Here is a 16,447-nt window from a genome sequence, read left to right as displayed (position 1 = left end):
TTCAAATTTGAATGCGGGGGACATCTAAACATTTTGTACCGAAATATGTACTATCGGTGTTTATTACTAGGTATAGTAATTTACTTAATGCTGGGACTGAAGGGTGACATTTATTATGTACATGTAAAGTACTGTATTTACCACAGTAAATCATACGATGTAATGTATTTCCAACGGCTCGTCGACACAAACACCACGTGACACAACCTGCCCTGCCCGCGGTCTGCCATCGACTGACCCTAACTCTCAGTGACGTCACCATGACGCAAGCGCTCGAGACGTCAATACACTACAGTACAAAATTTGGTACCGCAGGACTTACGAGGTTGGTAAAACAATAAAGTTAAATCGCGGTAGACCCGTTCGTATAATTAAATATGTGAAAGTTTTAATCAGTGTTCTGCATATTTTTTTTTAAATATGTACACTTAAATTATCACAGGCGGTCATTCTGTGTGTCACAGTGTCGGCGGTATGTGTGTTCGTGTGTGTGTGCGCGCGCGTGTGTGTGAAACAGTCAATTACAGCTGCAGCGCCTGCAGCCCTCGCTGTAATTGTTTCAGCCGTCACAATAATTCGCATCCTAAAAATAAGTGTAGTAATATATTTCCCGTAAACTTACTGTGAAGTAAATTTATGTTAATATTCAACTACGTATTTACGGGTGACTTTAGTCTTATTAAAATAAAATAAAAACTGGAGCCCGAATCAGATTGAATAACTTGTTAAGGGTTTGATATGATTTTAATACGATCTTGAAGATCGTTCACGCTGATTGGTGCATGTGAAATAGAGTTAGTCGTGCGTAAGATGCACGCCAATCACCAAGACAATCGTCATGGTCGTATCAAAACCATAATATATTGTTATAGTATTTTATGCAACTGATACATAATGAGAGGCCTTATACATAGGTGTGGTTTTATGAAACGAGCGTTAGCGAGTTTCATAATAGAATCACACGAGTGTTTTAAGGCCTAATTATGTACAGTTGCACACAGATAAGAAAGTTCTCATAGTCAAATTGGTTGTAATAATACTGGTCATTTCCTACGGTTTCTAAACGCATTTTAGAGCACTAACGATATGTGCGTAGATAAAATTAATAACGACTTCTTTATAAAATAGTTCGAATGAAGAAACATAAGTAAAATTATGCTACGCTACAACGTACGGGCTACGGGCCGTAGCTGCGTTTCTCCACTTCGTAGCAGAAAGCGATGTTTCGTTTTGCGATAGTTGCTACGAGTGTCGCCAATCGACGGCATGGCAACGAAGAAATCTGTATCTTTGTTAAAGTTAAGCAATCCAAATACGGCCGATGCACGTGTTAACTAACGGCCCAATTCGAACTTTAAGATACCTACGTGAAATATTACGTCTAGGTACGATATGGATTAGATATGTAAGATATGTGTATATTCTTCAAACAAAAACGTCACTTTTGACACTGACATATGTAAGCCATATCGTATTTAGACGTAATATTTGACGCATCTTAAAGCTTGAATCGGGCCGTAAGTCAATATTTAACATAGTTCGTTTTAATACTTACCACTTTTGATCACCGTGACTTTTCTGAAACAATAACAAATTTCATATTAGTTAGATCTTCTCAGGCAAGGCAACTATAATTATGTCGGTTCGTTGAAGAGTAAACATTTAGAAAAGGGGACAAAGCCAGTCTACAATGCATCAGGGAATAAAGCTTTATTCTGCAAAATCTTAATCTAAATCACAGCTTCAAAGATTTAAGGATTTGCCACACTGGATGCGTTTTGCGGTCAGCGGTCTATGTATGAACAACTATGACAGCAACCTTTGAAGTTGAAGTTTGACCTGACCGCTGCGCTGCCCGCAGAACGCATCCAGTGTGGCAAATCCTTTATCACCTACCGAATGCAGTAACCTAACCATGAGGCGTATTCTGATTGTAATGACATGATTATGAATTTGATCTGGATTTGTTATGTCACTATCAAATGTGGCATTTTTTCTACCACAAGTCACTTTTAACACTGTCAGATCAAACAAAAAATCAGATCCGGATCAAATTCGTAACCTGTTATTACAGTCGCGATCAGATATATCGGAGGCGGCCAAGGTGCTCACAAATATCTGAACACGCCTCTATTGTCAAGGCGTTAGAGCGCGTGTTCGGCAATTGTGAACACCTTGGCCGCCTCCGATATATCTGATGGCGACTGTACAATCAGAATATGCGAATTTAAACTGTTGTGAGGCATACACTAACATGTGTAATGCCTCGTGTATTGCGTACTGTCGTGCAGAGTACGCAATACACGGTCGTCGTGAACGCTGCTCGAACTATTAGTGCTTGAGAAAGGAGACCTAGGCTCTCCGAAACATGTCGCGCGAAAGGCTAAAACAAGTGAGTCTAAACTATGTAATTATTTAATATCAGAAATAATTCCTTCATTTATCAACAACAACAAGTATCTGACCATCATTGGAGCTTATCCCTATGCAATAATGTATACGCATTGTCAGTTGACAGTGTGGACGCTTTCCCGAAGACTTCCGTTCCAATTTGGGTTTAAAATACCGCTGCACCGTCTAGACGGATCCTAATTGTAATTTATGATCGGTGCACCGCCGCGTGACTGTGCATATTGCAGCACAAATTGGTTTATCATATTCATATACACAAAACTAGTAGCGTCGAGCAGTAAGCTTATTTTGCTCATCCCTCAGAAAATTTTAATTTTCGTAGATTTAAAAAATAACTTTTACAGTACATATGGTGCTACTTTTTCGCACTAGTGCGTAAAGAGCACTTTTCGTGCATATGTCGAAAGTTTAAAGGGCCATATGGTAAAACGTTGTACGATACACGTGCAAAAAGATATAGATAATTCGCAGCTCGTGTCGATTTTTTTTTTTAATTTATTTTCAAAAAGTATAATACATTTTAAACGTATACTAGGTTTGCCCCTGCCCCCCCTCCCTCCCTGCGGTCGTGTTTTAATTTATCGCCACTCGTTTCGAATTTCCTCTTTTCCGCACTTGTATCGTAAATAACTATTACGATTTTCGCGTATAAAGTCTAGTCCCCGTGATCCATATTTTAGAGGTAGATGTTGAAGGATATTTTTGTTAATCTTTTTCCGAGACTACGGGCACCATGCCGAAATCGAAACGTCGGAGGGAATTATAAAAGACTACGGAGTTTGTTTCCGGGAAATGTTAGTAATGTAATCGAATATGTCAAAATACAAGTAGGTACGCCATAGTAATATTACGGCGAACTTGATCTTAGAAATCGAACAGGGTATAAACTTAATCTTTAGGTATACCTAAAAATTTATTTCTCAAAAGTTTCAGATGTGAAATTAATTAAGGTAGATTAGTTTTTGTTTTGGAAATATTGCAATCAGCATTTATTTCGGTCTAGAACATTGAAAGTATGGGTACGTATCATAAAACTTGCATTAAGCCTTTCTCACATGAGGTGACCAAAAATTACTAATTAATAAATTACTAAGTGAACGACCAAACGCGTTAGAACGCACGCACGCTGCGACGCATGTGAGAAAGGCCTTACCACGATATAAATTTCGCTTAAAATACTAGCCACAAAAACCGTGAGAAAAAGCGTACAAAAATAAGCATATATCGCAGTCATCGTTAATCCCGCGCGCCGGGAAATATTTCATTGCTGGCCGGGAGCTTTCGCGTGTACGCTGTTATTTATTGTGCCGTGGACTCGGCCATTCCTGTCCACAGCATTTTTCACGTTTCATTCAGGCTTGACATGATTATTTACACGTAAATCCTTTTAGAATTAGACCGCCGAACTGTCACACGCTCTTGACGTGTCTTAGATTCTTGATGTCTTAGTTCGAACTATATACGTAGAAACTTGTAATGATTGCTGCACAGGGTGCCTAGTCAAGGTGACAATGTGGTGACAATCGCTTGCGCTAGGACAACGAAAGGCGTTAATTGTGTCTCTATCACTCTTCCATATTAGTGCGACAGTGACAGTTGCGTTTCGTTCGCTACGGAACGTAAACGATTGACATGTTGGCTACAATGGCTACGCACTTACGCAGCCAGTAGTGTAGGTAGGTAGGTACCGCCAGGTAAGCAGGCACCTACATATTAATCATTTATTTATTGTCGCTGTTTCTTTCTGTGTTGCCTGGTTTTGATTAAATTTTTGTCTGTGTTTGTAGCGTCATTCATTAGTCTAGTAAGTTAGTCCCTATCTAAAATCAGCGCTGCGGCTTGCTGTGGCCTTACGCTGAGTAGATAGTCCTTTTTTCTTCCGTCACTTTTATACCCTCTCTTATGGTTATGTTGTGCAATTAACTGGTGTGACGATAATAAATGCATTTTTTTACTTTATTTCTATTCCAAGAGGTTTTTGACATTATATAATTTTATTTTAGCAGATGAAAACTTTTATTGACCAATCACAACTTCTTTCAATACCGGGAAGTTGTGTATTGCAAAAATACGTTTCGAAACTTCAGTGTAACCATCAAGCTTAAAAAAAAAACAGAACAAGGGAAGCCTATAACACAAAGTGTGCTAACAAAACTCGTCGATTTCCAGTTCTAAGAAACTTTTATAACAGGTAATTTGAGAAAGATCTTTAAGTGTGTGCCACACAGTCAAGTAGAAGCGATATCGAACAGATTTAAGTAGTTAAACTACTTGTGTACATTTTTGTACTGACTGAAATAGTATAACACTTTCGTGCGTTCCGTGAAAATACGATGTACATCTGTAGCCAGACAAGTCTCTTCTTCTTCCTGCCCTTATCCCATGTTATGTGGGGTCGGGCTCTTCCATTCTCCTCTATCTTTCGCACTCACTCCTTTATTTCTCATATCCTCTTTCACACAATCCATCCATCGTTTTTTTGGTCTACCATTCGCTCTCCGTCCATCAACATTCATCCCTACCATTATTTTGTCTATATGGCACTCATCCCTCCTCATCACATGCCCATACTACGCTAACCTACTACTTCTCATCTTCTCCGTTACCGGTGCTAATTTCATATTTCCGGGACTGAAACTCAATGTACCCAAAAATATCAGATCACATTCCTCACATCGTTTGAAATAGCGGTTCACTTTTGCGCGCCGCCGGTGTAACAGCAACCTTACCTCCCCTACCCTACCTTAAATTAAAGGGGCAAAACCATTTCCATTATGTTTTCAAAACGCTTCGTCCACTTACCTGGGAGACAACTCTTTGAACCCCGGCAGCCGTATTGCGTTTGATTAAGGTTCAGATTGATGTGGAAAAAGGTTTAGTCGGACGAGTGAAGGAACGTTGAACTTTCGTAGGGCAGACAGGATTTAGATGTTTATAGGAAACAAAGGGAATAGGAAATGCAAGGTACATGAAATATCTTATGCATAATAGTTTCGGCAATTGCATAGCATTTTGCAAAGATACACGTGTCGTATATGAATAGGTATAGGTATTTATCTATCACATGTTTTTTATTAGTGTCTTGAAATAAGGGTTAATGAGTAGGAGTGGCATTCAGATTTTAAGAATCTGTTACCGATTTGATGTTAATGTGCTTGCACTTAGCGTTATATCACATCAATATCTAATCAAATTTACTAGTCAGGGCCAAACCAAGTTGAAAAATCGAATATCGTGTGTTGTTTGTCGATCCGGTAACATCCCTAGTGCGCAAAACGTTCAGGTCAATAAACAAGACCAAGTGCAGGTAGTTCGAAAAACTCGCGCTCCTATGCTGATGTCAACTTTAGCCAGTCCTCTCCGAGACCACGGGGACAACGCCATCCTCGAAACGTCGGAGGTAAATTTAAAACTTATTTTACGTGATTAAGTCCCGCCGTTGCGTTGTGAATAATAATGAAATCGGAATTGTTGTTGCCGGCGTAAACAACACCGTCAACAACAATTCGCAACGCAGTTACAATAAACACAACACACTTAAAGTTTCTATTTCACACAGATTTAATATATCATTAAAATACCGCTATTCCCCAGTACCGTGAAGATGTATCTCACCGCAGGGACCCATAAACCTTCCGGTTATTCGCGCGGAACCCTAATGTTTTCATTTGCATTTAGATATATTACACTGTCCGTTTACATACTGAGGTTTTAACTTAAAAAAGCTATAGGTAACACAGGCTGTTTGGGGATGCAGAGTTCCTCTATGATGTATTTATTTGTTCTCCTGGCCGTTCATGGTAACTTTAAGCGTGAAACTAATTGGGGCATTTTCTATAAAAAGGGACCTTATTGTCGATGGCGCTTACGCCGCGCAGCGTCGCGCGGCATTGTAATTATAACAGAGCATCGTTAATAATGGCGTAAGCGCCATCGACAATAAGGTCCCTTTTTATAGAAAATACCACAATTAATCAAATATATTTTACCAACGAGGGTACTATTTCAACAGTGCGCAAAAGTTGCACTGCGCCTAATGTCAAATTATTTACAAATAACCTGAGATTCCTAAAGCTCGGGTAGATAGCCTATGTAAATCGTAAATCTACGATACTTAATACCTATAAACGACCTAGCGCTTTCTGCGGAAAGATCTTCTGCGGATCATTGTATAGGTACAAGCCACAAAGCCCCAATCTCCATAACCACCGGCCTCGCCCTTGCGAATATTCATTACCATCCGTCATTACCATGCCATCAATCATTCGTGTTTGCTGATTAATCATTCTCTTTGGCGGGACTGATTGGATTCGCGCGGTCGAGATCGTGTGAGGGAGTAAAATCGGAATGGGGGCGACGTGGGGCACTATTTCGATATGCGCTACCTGACACTGTGAGTCGATTGATATCGTTGTTGGATATCGGTAAAATTTTTGGTGTGTTGTTGTTGCACTGTAAAACTACCAAAGATGGGAGTGTCCCGCCTTCCTGTACATTTTCCCTCATAATCATTAAAAAATACGACACACAATATCAGACTTAGTTAAGTGGGTGAGGTTCGCAAAATGATCTGCACACGCCTTACTTTACACGCTTAATAACCCATGCAGTCATTTTGAACACCTGGCGCGCTTAGGAACTTATACTGCTGACTCCAGTCGTCGTGTACGTCTCATTCACAATAAAACGAAATTAACTCGATTATTGATTACTTTATTTTTAGAAATTTTAGGAGGGAGGGATTAAAATGTTAAGATGGACGGGAGGAGTGACTCGATTGGACAGGGTCAGAAATGAATTTAGCAGGGGATCGTTTAAGGTAGCATTTATAGTTGAAAAAGTAAAGGAAAATCGATTGCGCTGGTATGGCCATATCCTTAGACGTGATGATGACCATTCTGTTAAAAAGGCCCTAAATATACCCAACCAATCCCGAGGAAGGGGAAGACCACCCAACACCTGGTGGTCAGACATGCAGAAAGAGATCCGGAAAGAGAACCTGAGTACGCAGACAAGCCAGAACAGAGCACTCTAGCGCAGACATACAAGGAGACCCGACCCCAGATAAACTGGGAAGAGGGACAGGCAAAGAAGAAGAAGAGGGAGAAGGAGGGAAATAACAGGCCGAATCCGACACGGCCGGAGCCGCTGGCTAAGCTAGCAACTGAATCACTGCTGCAAGCTACACAGTTGACAGTTACCGACGAGATGCTAAAACGACCAGTTACTTTCCAGGCTAGCTCTTCCATGCAAAAAACCTTACGGCCTAGGCAACAAGGTTCAAAATGGCTGTATACCGATACAGTTAGCAAATAACTGCATTGTGCGGATGGTACGGTGTCGGTTCGGAGATAACAACATGAATATTCAAGAGAACACGTGATAGCTTCATATCGCGCGCTATTTGGGCGGTAGACCGTTAAATAACAGATATGACATTGCAATTTTCAACGAAACACATACAGTAGCGGCAAATAATCTATCATATTTTTTCAGATAAATTAGCATATATTTTTTCGATTAAATTAACAATATAGGGGCGTATGAAAACCACAATTCTATTAAGCAAGGGTTTTTTTTGAAAATAATTAGTTTGCCCCGAGTTTTCGTGGTAGCCCGGTGGGTACTAAATTGTAAAGTAATGATGCGATTTAATTTTTAAACCTGAGGCTAGCGAGGCAAAAAATCGATCTATCTAGGTTTTATTGTTGGTAAGAATGGATTTTGAGTATTTTTTAAATAAGAATATCTATAACATACATTAATTGGGGTGTGTGATCCGCATTGTGCTAACGTGGTTGCCCACGTTTCCACGTGCAGTGGGACGTTAGTAAGTATGTATCGGTATCGTCAGTATTGGTCGTGATGATGATACAATCATTGTTTACTTAATTTCATGAATTTTCGAGTGAATGCCTGCAAAAAATAGCATTATGATTTTTGTCGCTACTGTAACTTAACAATTGCCAACAGAAATTGCGCTGAGTTAGAAGTAGAGGTTACTTTGCTTTTATTCTTCCTGATTTGTACTATTTGTAGGAAAAGCGCTAGACTGTCTGAAAATAAGAAAGCCGGCTAGAATCGAGTTTAATTAACGCGCCGCCACTGACACCTTAAAATTGAGAAATGAGGTGAGAGGAAATAAAAACCTTTACAAAATCAACGCTGATATTACGAAAAAAATTTACTATCTCGTAAAACACGTCAAAAGATCCGACATGTATGTAAAAATAAAACCGCCATTATTTTTGTAATTTCAGGGCTCATTCCGAAAAAATGTAACGGTGACCTCTGTAATTAGCATACCGCTGTTCAGAAACATCTATCTAGTTTCCAGGTTTTAAGGCTAAAAAGTTTTTAAGCTCGCAGCACAAGGTGTGAAACCTAATAGGTTAGAACGTTAGTAAATAACGGCTATAAAGGGGATGGCGCGGTTGACCGTACAGCGTTGCAGATACGAGCATGAACATTCAAAAATCTGATACAGGTTAACGTTAAAGCCGTTCCATCGGTTTGCCACATTTCGCAAGAATTAACCGGGAAAGACCATGCGCGCCAAGTGTCAATTTTGATCGAATTTTGTCGATTTCGAATTCGAAAGCTGTCAAATTACTATTTAAGTTTAGTAAGTTTTTTTGTTTATAGTGCCACATAATAAATAACCGAGTAAAGTTTAATTAAAAGTCCAAGTTACTTTGGAAATTAATTGTATCGAGCGAAGTGTCATAATTCGTGTATCGAAAGCTGTGTTTTTAATTTTCGATAAAGATAAATGAGGGAACCAGACTATTCCCAATAAGGCCAAATTTCTCCTATGGATTAGCGGTTCAGATATCAGTCGCTTTCGTAAAAACTAGTGCCTAGTGCCAATTCTTGGCAGTAGGTTGCCGAGGGGACCCCAGCCTCACTAAGTGAGCCTTGGCAAATACTGCAAAATATTACAACGGAAAATGATAATTAATTTAAAAAAACGTAAGTTTCTGTATTACGAACTTTATTGGCTGAATTACCGCGTTACCAAAAAACCGGAACACCGCAGTTTGCTGAACAAAGCCGTCTAAAAAGTCCTAAGTCGTGTTTAAATTTAAAACGTCAAAGAATGAGTTCCGCTCGACGGGGCAGAAGGGCCCTGAGGCGGCGGTGAAATTGCTCAGACCATCGATTAGGGCAGGGACATGACACGGGGAGACTGGACGGTAATGATGTTTTAGAAGAACAGATGTTAGATTACGTGGAATAGTGAATGTGTAGTATAGTAGTTTAAAACAAATTAAGCCTTCTAAAAACAAAGATTTAAGAACATTAAAGAACGAATCCCGGTCGACGGGGCAGAAGGGCCCAGAGGCGGCGGTAAAATTGCTCAAGGCATGACGACACGGGAATGACGGGATGGTAATGATGTTTTAGAAGAACAGATGTTAGATCACGTGGAAAAGTGAATGTGTAGTAGTTTAAAACAAAGCCTTCTAAAAATAAAGATTTTTAAATTTAAAACGTTAAAGAATGAATTCCGGTCGACGGGACAGAAAGGCCCTGAGGCGGCGGTAAAATTGCTCAATGCATGACGACACGGGAATGACGGGATGGTAATGATGTTTTAGAAGAACAGATGTTAGATCACGTGGAAAAGTGAATGTGTAGTAGTTTAAAACAAAGCCTTCTAAAAATAAAGATTTTTAAATTTAAAACGTTAAAGAATGAATTCCGGTCGACGGGACAGAAAGGCCCGGAGGCGGCGGTAAAATTGCTCAAGGCATGACGACACGGGAATGACGGGATGGTAATGATGTTTTAGTTTAGAACATTAGTCCTTAAAGTTTTGAAAATTAGGGTCCAAAAGACTTGGTTGCCTAGAGAAACCAACTATTTCGAAGACCAGTTTGGTATCCAAGCTATGACAAATATAGTATTTGGGTTCCTTTGGTTAACAAACATCGTATCAATGATTTATTGAGGTCAGTTTACTTAAAATTATAGCAATTTGTGTAATATTGTGATCCTTCGTTTTACACGGTAAACTAATATCATTAAAACTGCAACTACATTGGATGGTAGAGTAGGATTTCTCTGAGTTTTACGAAGCTGGTCAATTCAAATTAATTTTAAATTTGCTTTTAACCTAAAAAAACTTGAACTGGAGTATCAGTTAATTTTTTTCCTTATATCCTATTCACATAACTACAGCATGTTCTAAAAATTCAACATCCTAATTATACTACAAGAGCAGCCTCCTATTCCAAACACCCTCGTATCCCCATGAATATTTTATATCGCGAAATCTCATAATTACCAGCCATTTTACTAAAATCAAAATTATTCAGACGAAAGCGTCCCATTCATAAAAGAAAGAGACAACTTTATACATTCCGATAGTTGTTAGGTCGAGATGGATGGATGGATCTTTTATTAACGTTCTTAAAATAGATGAAAGGCAGAGATTCAAAGGCGTGTGAATTACATTTGGGAATTATTCATTAGACAACACAAGTTGAACGAATGTCGAAACTGAGTACATAGTTATATTAGTTATGTAACGAAATAGTAATTATATGCGAACTTCGCCAACTCTATCCCTTTTCATTGGTAGGTATTACAGTAAATTATATAATATACTTATTTTAATATACACGAACGCAACTGTCAAAACCGGGATGCAGCTTAAACATCTAACACAGATGAAAAAGGCCTATTATTACAATGTAGAATTAAAGCTGGTCTAATATCTTAGCAGAACAGGATAATAAGCACGATACAACCGAATTAACGAAGTCACGACTTTTTATTTATTTATTAGTTTTATAAATTAAAACAAAATTTTAATTCAGTAAAACTTTACTATTTAGAACACCCCGTACATAAACCGCAATAAATGGCAGCGAGGGCAACAACCGTCCCAATATTTTAATGATACATGGAGGATGATTCTGATTAGGCAACTTTTTATGGTTTTGATATTGTCTTGATACAACCTTGACAATCGTCTAGGTGATTGGCGCACATCTCACGCACGACCACAGAATAAATAATAGTACTAGGTACAGAAGATTCACTCTCTAACAAAACGCGTCTATTACGACAGATATGACCGCTAGGTGGCGCAAGCGCGAACAGGCGTCCGTCCCGTAGCGGTGCGCGGCAACTACTATGGTTAGACACCAAAATTGGTGTGGGCCGCATGTACTTGCAGCGAGGCGACGAAATCGCGAAGTGAGCCACGCCTGGCACGACTTTCATTACGTTTTGCATACACCGATCAGCGTGAGTAATGTTCAAGGTCATATATATCAAAACCGTAACAAACTGTTACATTACAATTAGTCTCACGTAGTGTACATGCAATCTGCTGCTCGTAGCAGTTCGTAGCACCTGTCGTAGCGCGTCGTAGATATCTACGGGCTACGAGCACTTCTAGTGGTTAACATTCGTAGGTGTACGATACTGATAGGTATAAATAATGGAGGTATATGAGAATATTAGTTGGAACAAATGATAAAGTAGATAATAATCATAAATTATTGGGCCCCGTAGGAGTCTGCGTGGTTGGCATATTGCCAAAATTTCTGGGGATATAAACCAAAAAGCGTAAACAGCAAATTACAATTTTAAACATATGGTAATTTGTCAATTACTGGCCACCGGTTAATAACCGGCCACCTTAAACTAAAAATGAATTCTATTCACCTATAAACAGAATTCATTTTAGTATAAGGTTCCTAGTTTTTGAAGGGTGGCCAGTTATTGACACCTTACACTAAAATGAATTCTGTTTATAGGTGAATAGAATTTATTTTTAGTTTAGGGTGGCCAGTTACTAACCGGTGGCTAGTAATTGACGATTTACCGTACGATATAAGTATCAATGCATATCTCTCGTATTAATGTATGTATTTATTTATTTATTTATTTTTCGGAGAACCAACAGCTATCAATTATACAATAGTTATATAAGTAAATAACAAAAAGCCAATTATAGGTTCCCACCAATAGCAACAAGTTAACACATAATTGGTGGTTAGCACTAAAATTTTACAACGTATTCAACTAATACTAATTTCAAAATGTGAATACCTACTTATTAAATACCCACAATTCAATACTCTTAATATACTGAGCTAAGAAAAACAAAACTTATTAATAAAATACATCAATCGATACAATAATATTATTACGAGTATGCTGTATTGATGATATTAATCGTACGTACGTCTGTAAGTACGAGAAAAATTTATTAAAACGGACCGCCATGAATAGTAAGTATAGTGTACTACGATAGTGTAATGCAGGCAATGGGAATTACGAGCCGTACTTTGCGAAACAAAAAATTACCACTTGCCAATGTTTCCATAGCTGTTAACCAAAAATACACTCATAAATTGCCATTATCCCAGACGAAATTTGAATAATTTAAAACAACGTATGTTTAACAAACGAATAAGTGTAATTTACAGCAACTCGTAACACACCGCCACTGGCAACCCGCAGCCCGAACGAATTAAACGGCCTAATTTTTTTTACGCGATTTCGGGGTTGCTCTCGTAGTAAAAGTTGCTCAGTATAATCCCAAAACCTCCCTGGCAACGGGAATGCACTTATTTTTTAGCCACCGTGTATATATCGTTGTCTGAGTACCCATAACACAAGCCTCCTTGGGCTTACCGTGGGACTTAGTCAATCTGTGTGTCTGTATGTCCTATAATATTTATTTATTTTATAATGGCCGATGTGGCCGAATGGCTGTGGCCGAAATCGGTCCAGAGAAGAGAAGAAGAAGAGAGTATACTCTCGACATACTATATATACATACGACATCAATTTCAGTTTAAAAATAATCAGTTGTGTTTAGATAATTTAGAGCACCTCACTTATCCACTGCTGCTGACAGTACCTACACCACAGCCTAAAGTCGAATAAAAGGTAAAAGTAATTTCGGGGTCGAAAGGATTTCTGATTGCCTTCGTTTGCCTCGGTGTTTCTATTTTGGCACGGACAAAGAGTTTGGTAAAGTGTGGCTAACCTTGTACATTTTGCCGCTACGTTTTCGTGTTTGAAATGGGTAATATATTTCTGGGTGAATCTGGTAAGGGTTACTTGTTATATGATATAAATGTTTCAAGATGACATTATTTTGTAAATACGGAAGGATAGGTTTCTTAATTTAGAAGTATTATTGTTGCGGGACAAATGTATATTGTCACAAATCTCTGTTTTGACATTTTGCTGGGACGTCAGTTAGCCGCGACCACGACCAGTGAAACCTGTGTCGAAACGTCGGTAAATAAAGGTAGCAAAATAAATTCGCGATAGACCCGTTTCTAAATGTGATTTAATATGTGTTCAAACCGCGAAAGTTTTAAATGTTAAATGTATATACAAATACAAATACAAATAGTTTATTTTGGTTTAACATTTTGATACACTTTACATAAAAGGCTGGAGTCTCCCATTTAGTAAAACAATACTTGTGACGGGAGAGCCCGCTCTTCCATTAGGAAATAGGGTACTTAACAAGCTGTACTTAACTTAATTAATATACTTTATACAAATTATTATACAATTTACAATTTATGATCAGTTTCAATTGTGTGATTACAATTAAAGATCTTTAATATTCTATGACAATATGATAATTCTATGATATATTGTGTTTGAATTGAAATTTCTCGAGATGATTATTATTATTTATCGTTATGTGGAAGTTTTATGTTTTTATATCACATTTTATACAATTTCCAAAAATAAAATAAACCAACTACGCGAATACACGTACTCATAATTTTAGCAGGGCAAGTTTTGAGTAACAAGATTCCACTACACTTCAGAGTGGGCAATACATTTTTCATATCCTTACATTAAATTATAAAAATTACAAATATTACAATGCATTCAATGACTATTCATTTATTATGTTTTTTTTATATATATTTATATACATCTTATTAATATTTATATGTCACTCCCTAAGGCCTTGGCAGAATAACAGCGCTGGAATTTGCCTCGCTTGCAAATTGCAACAATATGCTGAGACAGGGCCTCTTCCCTACTGCACACATTGCTGGACCCGTGTGTAATTTTTATGTTTTTTATGTTTTTAATGTGTAAATAATTTAATTTTTTGTTTTTTTTTTGTTTTTGTTTTTGTTTTTGCTATTATTTTTATATTCCCTTTTTTAAACATTTTTTTTCTTTCATTGTATTGTCCTGTGTATGTGTGCTCTATGGAATAAATGTCTTTCTTCTTCTTCTTCTTCTTCTTCTCAATACCACAGAATATATAATAGTACTAGGTACAGAAGATTCACTCTCTACTCTAACAAAACGCGACTACTAAGCGCAAGGCGGCGCAAGCGCGAGCACGCGTCCGTTCCGTAGCGGTGCGCGGCAATTCCTATGGCAAAACATCAAAATTGAGGCGACCGCAGGTACTTGTAGCGACGCGACGAAATCGCGGAGTGAGACACGCCTGGCAATACATAAATTACATACTTCGATTCATAATAATAATAGAATCTCGGTCAAACAAATATGTTGCCCATATTGATGGATCATATTAGTCTAATAATCAGATTGAGTGAGATTGGCATACTGTCAGATTGCGAACACCAATTATCGGGCTAATAACGCTTGCAGGTAAGCGGTGTATGGAGTTGACGTCCGTCAATAATGGTGGCCGGTGGTTTAATTGAGTAGACGCGTATTAAACCAGCTGCGATTGGGACGCTTTTTATTAAAAAGGATATGTAAGCTAGATAGATACATTAATAAGATAGAGTAATTGCTTTTCTTAGTTACTAAACTTTAGCTAATTAACTTTAGCTCTAGCTAATCGCCAGGCCAAAAAAAGGAACAAGACAGCTTTACCGATATCAGACGATATCGACAGGAACACATTATTCACATTAGACGGCTGAGTTGGTATCTTCGTCGCTCGATTCGTCGGGGTTTTTATGTTCCACGTCTTATCATATACCCGTTTTGGATCGTTTTTTAGGGTTGCGTATCCAAAGGGTAAAAACGGGACCCTATTACTAAGACTCCGTTGTCCGTCTGTCCGTCCGTCTGTCTGTCCGTCTGTCTGTCACCAGGCTGTATCTCATGAACTGTGACAGATAGGCAGTTGGAATTTTCACAGATGATGTATTTCTGTTGCCGCTAAAAAATACGGAATCGGAAAAAAAAAAATACGGAACCCTCGTTGGGCGAGTCCGACTCGCACTTGTCCGATTTTTTATTTTGTACACTTATGAATATATTGGTCACTAAGGAATAGTTTTTTTCTTTTGTATACCATTTAGTTTGGAAACCTTGCGTCTTATCGCACAGCTGGCAGCGCTTAATATAAAAAAAAATATATGTCCCAAAATAATTTCCTTTCCCCTTGGGTTTTGTTTATTTAAAACGCTGTCCCACAATGGATTTACCCTATCCAGAATTACTGCGTCCAATAACAGATTCGCGACACACTCTCTAAATATATTTTTTAATAAACACCACCAACCCCTTACAAATGTTAGGATGCATTGTTCTTCAATAGGGATGATGAGACAAAAAGATAGCAAATGAGCAATTTATCACAATATTGTGGATATTAAAATAATATATGGAAATAATACAAAAATACATGACTTCAAAGTTTCAAAATTTAAGTAATTTTTTAACTTCCAAAAAGGAAAAAAATAAGGGTACCATTCGATTCCTTACATTTTATCCAACTATATACATATACGCAATATTTCACCGACAAAAACGCAATTTTCTTATTATGTCCATACATTCAAAACGGGATTTCAGTGACCTTGACGTCACGTTCACTTATCGTTTTGTTAGGAGCGTTTCGCGAGTGTAGTACGACTGTCGGACTTTGACTATCATTTCTGACTTTTGTATTGCTTTAATGCAATGGGTCCCATATAGACATCTGAACCCAAAAACAAACCTGATCGATTGATACCATTCATAAAAAATTGTCATCAACCCTATTAATTAAACCTTTGCTCTGGAACCCCAGCCTATCGACGCGTCAACGACTTTATCCCGA

General features: G+C 38.1%; 1 protein-coding gene across 4 annotated transcripts in view; it reads right to left on the bottom strand.

Moving 5' to 3' along the window:
- LOC134746816 (stress-activated protein kinase JNK) overlaps positions 1 to 16,447 on the bottom strand; it is a 195,585-nt gene that overhangs the window by 75,224 nt on the left and 103,914 nt on the right. For 3 of the 4 annotated variants that reach the window (XM_063681379.1, XM_063681376.1, XM_063681377.1), the window contains exon 2: positions 1,556 to 1,578. The gene's annotated coding sequence lies outside the window, so the exon portion shown is untranslated. The remainder of the gene's footprint in view (positions 1 to 1,555; positions 1,579 to 16,447) is intronic. The other variant, XM_063681378.1, reaches the window with a different exon arrangement.

This window comes from Cydia strobilella, chromosome 13 (genome assembly GCF_947568885.1).
Source record: "Cydia strobilella chromosome 13, ilCydStro3.1, whole genome shotgun sequence".
Classification (NCBI taxonomy): Eukaryota; Metazoa; Arthropoda; class Insecta; order Lepidoptera; family Tortricidae; genus Cydia; species Cydia strobilella.
This window is presented reverse-complemented; position numbering and strand designations above follow the sequence as displayed.